We start from the raw sequence: 5,107 nt of genomic DNA on the forward strand, positions 1-5,107 counted from the left end.
AGTCTTCCCTTTCCCTAATTTAATGCCAAGAACATATGACCTGAGCTACAAAATCATGCATGGTCTGGCTCACTCTTACCACTCACCCTCTTGGTCACTTTGCTTCAGCCACTTGGCTTCCCACTATTCCTTGGACAGCTCGTGTCCTTTCCTGTCATCTTGGAATCCTGGAATCTTTCACCTATACTTCTTTTGCTAGATCATACTCCAGAAATCCATGGTTTATTCCTTCATTTAATGCAATCTCTATTCAAAATCATCTCCTCAGAGAGGACTAACCAACAGATCAAAAATACAGATTGATTCTACTTCATCCTAGATTCCCATCTCTAGTAGTCAAATTTCTGTTCTCCGTGTGTTCTAGAATGTCATCCACTGGCTGGGACAGGCTTCTCTTAGCCAGCAGAACAGGTCCACAGGATGGTTAGATTTCCAGAAAATCATTTTCTCATTAGAGAAAAGTCATGTTTCACTTTAGACTTTATGAAAATAAAAGTTGGAAAGCTACCAATTTAGAAAGAGATTACACATGAATAAAATAATAATATTAAAATGTGAGTTAAGGTTAGCTTCTCATCAAAACAATGGAGATATATTGAGAGATTCCTAGAGTGCTGAAAGACAAAAAAAACCCTGCAAGACATTAATCTATATCCAAGGAAAATATCCTTCAAAAGAGGTGTTGAAATGAAAACAAGCTGAAAGGACCCAAATGCCTCTTGCCCTCTAACCTTACCCTAAGATAAAAGACAGAAGGCACACAGAGAAAGGAGACTAGAACTGGGTTAGTTCCTAGCTCCTCTCACAACCTCTTCAAATAGCAAACAAAATGGCCCCAGGGCACAACGAGGCAACTCAGCAGAAGAGGTTTTGGGAAAGAACCTTTTCAGGGCCTTAGTTCCCAAAATGATAGTGTATGGCAAGACAGGTCAGAGGAACAAACAGACCCTGGATGTCCAGCAGCTGGGGCACAGTGACAGAAAGACTGGGCAAGGGCTCTGATGTCTGGTCCCAAAGACAAAATGCAGACAGGTGGAGAGACCAAGAATATCAGAATAATCTGGAAGAGCTCTCTTACCTTGCCTGATACCCTCACTCCACCACTTGCCCAAAGGTTCAAAGGATCTTTACCTGGTTCAATGGGACCTCCTGCCCCAGGCCAGGGTCCACCTGGTCCCTAGAAGTATCACCTATGCAAACAAAAGCATCAAGACTACCACTGACACCTACCCCTGGTTCATTGTCCATGCCAAAATAATGAGCATCTCCCTACTTCATGGCTTTCTCAAGAATTATCAGAAACAAGACACCCAACAAAATTCCTCTCCAGGTAAATTTAGCCCTGCCCGAATGCATTTGTCTATTCACTATAATTTTGAAGTATCTCCAAATTTACTACAATCTACTTTTCTTCCAAGAAACATCCCTGGGCAAGCAATTCCTGTGTTTTCCCACGCCTGGTGTAAAATGACTAATATTGAAGCCCTTTATAAAGGTGGGTTTGACTAAGGACTGGATCTGTGAGGCCACTCTAGAGATGCTCTATCTTCACCAGTCTGCTACTGAATTAAGCCTGGCTAGCTGTTTACTTCCCTCAGACTCTCTAAGCAAACGTCCCAAGAACTGTAACAAACAGAGGCAAAATTATTGAGATAGGAATAGGGAGAAAAAAAAATCCCTGTGAAGTGGCCACACCAGTCCCCTGCCTCCTGATCTCCCTTCCCTCTCCTTGATGGGCGTGAGTCTCAATTGTTCAGGTGTCCCTCATCTTCCCTGCCTGGGAGGAAAGGGGTAGGTTTCTCACACCACCGTGTACAGATTCCCTTGTGGTAACCAATTCCGAAGGCTGAGTTAAATGCCGCCTCCTTCGCCCCCCTCTCTCCTAGAACACACTGAATACTCAAGACCAGGGTCCCCGGCTGGGGAAACTCACCGCGCAGCCCCGGGGTAGCCATCGCGCGGACTCATGGGAGGCAAAACCCGACTGCCCCACGACCGCGTTGGCTTCTGGACAGGCTTATACCGCCACGGGGCTAATTCCATCACGGCTCAGCTCAGTCTGGACGTGCCCGCCCCTTGCCTGCTGCCGCCTCCGCCTCCCCCTCCACCCCTCCCGAGTCACCCGGCCATGCGCAGCGCAAGTCTGAGCTGTTGCTCTCCCTGCTGCGTCCTGGGCGCACCAGCGCTGGGAGTGCAGTCCCGCGGTGAGGTTGAGTCTGGGACATGCTCTTTCTGAAACCGAGAGGCAAGACAGTTCCCGCTGCCTTTGTTTCTAGACCCGAGGAGGCGCTTTGCAATCTGGTTTGGCGTGGGAAAATTCAGCCAGATTATCTCATGAACCGTCTAGTTGATTAGTTTCCAATCCTGCCAGCAAAGCGTCCTTCCAGCAGCCCCAAAGAGTCATTCACTATCCAGAGATAACCAGGGATGAGAATGAGAGCCGCCCCCTGAACAGTAGTAGGTCCCTGTTGCACACCTGTCCTCACTCTATCTCACCACCAGCTATCCTCGCTTTTCTCTAGATTAAAGGAAGAAACTGAGCTGGAGATGGGGAATAGATGTACCTGAGACATGCATAACAAGAAAAAGGGCAGCAAGAGGCAGGGAGAAGGATAGGTTTTATAAGAGTTTCTCCATGGGATCTAGGACGGGAATAAGGAGGATTGTGGAGATAAATCATGGGATCTCCATTCCCAGAAAACAAAAGGCGTGCCATCTCTAGGATGGTCTAGGTGCCTGGCCATGGGCTGAGGGATAGAAAAGGAGTCAGCCAAAGGGCGATTCTAGATTGTGGAATCTACAATATACTCAGAGGTATCTAATTCATTAATAAACTAATTCATTAATATCACCAGCCCCCCCCAAAATGAAAAAGATTATGTTAGTGTCTAGTGTGCTATTTGTGACCACTGACAATAACTCTGATAAGGTGGGCTGGTGATGAGAGCTCCACCCTTTATAAATGAGAAACCTGAGGCAGAAAACAGAAAGTATAAGAATACAGAATGAATCAAGGGAAGAAGTGAACGAAACAAAAGATATTATATCCCACCCTGGGGGGGGGGACTTTATTTCACTCACTCCAAGTAATAAAGATTGATATTCATATAGGAATTTCTCTTCATCAGGCAGGCTTCTTGATGCTTTACTGAGAATAGTTATTTTAATCCTAAAATAATTCTGTGAGATAATTACTGCATTGTGCCCATTTTACAGATGAGGAGACTGTAGTATAAAAGGTCAAGCGACTTGCCTCTAAGAGGTGTGGTAAGTTCCAAGCAGGCAGCCTGCTCCAGCATCCCTGTTCCTACCACTTTGCTATTCAGATTGTCTCTCTCCCAGACAATACCCTTTCCTGTTTACTTCCAGGGATGCGTCTCCAAATTGTTTCAATCTCAAAAGGATTGGAACACTTTCTACCACTGCTCCTTTATCCATTCCTTTTCTCCTCTCCCTCTAGTCCCTGTAAACTTCTCCCTTGAGACTCCCCCTAAAACACAGGCCCTGGGGGACTGTTATCTCATTTGTTCTAAGGGTAAGCATGAAACAGGGACCTTTCTAAAAAGCCTGCTTTGGCTTTTCTTCTTTTTTTTAACATTTATTTTTAATCTGTGGGTGGACACAATACCTTTATTTAATTTTTACACAGTGCTGAGAATCAAATCCAGTGCCTCATGCATGCTAGCCAAGTGGTCTACCTCTGAGCCACAACCACATACCCCCAAACAATTATCTTGATGGTAATAGTTTTGGCACAGGATATTAAAAGGTATTTGGCATTTACTAGGATGTTTCACTACTAGCAAAGTTGAAGGTTGCTCTCACCCAGGAGGGTCTTTTACAGCTCTCCTGGTTTTGTTTGTTTTGTTTTGTTTTTATTGTGATTGAACCCAGGTCCTTGTGCATGTGAGGCAAGTACCCTACCAACTGAGCTATATCCCCAGCCCCATTTTATAGATATTCTATAGTTAGTTCTTCTACAACTTCTCCACTATGTGAAAAGTGCATATAAATATGGAAATCATCTTGTGCTGTCTGGCTTTTATTCTTAACAGTGAAATGCTATGTCAGGACCTATGAGAAGTTCAGGCCATCAAAAAACTGACAACCTATGCTGGAGAGACAGCTCCCTGCCAAGCAGCTGCCTCCAATAACACCCTGTCCCCAGGTAAAGTGTTAGGCGATCAGTCAGAAGAGTGACAGTTAATTCCCTGGATCTAGTTTCCTCCAGAGAGAACTTAGAGGCCCCTCAAAGTTGGGGGGTCAGGGGATGGGTAGAGGGATGACAGCCTTTGAATTATTGAGTAGTTATACAAAACTTCTATCCTTTCTTCCTTCCCTCTTCCCCACTAAACTCCCCACCAAACCTACTCAGCACAATCTATTCCATTTCCCTGTACCTTGGTTTCTCTTGAGGTTAGTTCCAGGCAGTAACAAAAGTGGCAGAAACCTAGGAATGCAGCAGTCACTAGTTCCCGATATCAAGGAAAGAATCTTCAAGCAGCAGAGATCAAGACCATGTGGCTCTGGTGCAGGGGCCTGGGAATTTTTGGATAGATGTCAGAGCACTGGGTTCTGAACCTGGCCCTGTCATGCAGCAGTTATGCGACCTTTGGAAAGTCACTTGAATTCTCTGAGCTGTTTCATCATTTGTATAGCAGTGGGGTAAGACCATGGATTATATGACATCGAAATTCTTTTCAGCTCCAACATTCAGTAATTTCAATGAGTTGAGTCTCTCCTGGGTTGATTTGGAATGAAACTAACTTTTCCACCAAATTTCTGTGGCACACCCAGGATATTCCCTTCATTCTCATGGGTACCCTTTCCCCAACCAGAGTCTCCACCATCTTGCCAGCATGCACATGTAAACTTTTTTTTTTAAAGAGAGAGAGAGAGAGAGAGAGAGAGAGAGAGAGAGAGAGAGAGAGAGAATTTTAATATATTTTTTTTAGTTATCGGCGGACACAACATCTTTGTTGGTATGTGGTGCTGAGGATCGAACCCGGGCCGCACGCATGCCAGGCGAGCGCGCTACCTCTTGAGCCACATCCCCAGCCCAATTTTTAATAAATTTTAAGGAAAGATAATCTTTAGTTGAGAGTGC

The sequence above is a fragment of the Spermophilus citellus genome (assembly GCF_964194105.1).
Source record: "Spermophilus citellus genome assembly, chromosome: 10".
NCBI classification, from domain to species: domain Eukaryota; kingdom Metazoa; phylum Chordata; class Mammalia; order Rodentia; family Sciuridae; genus Spermophilus; species Spermophilus citellus.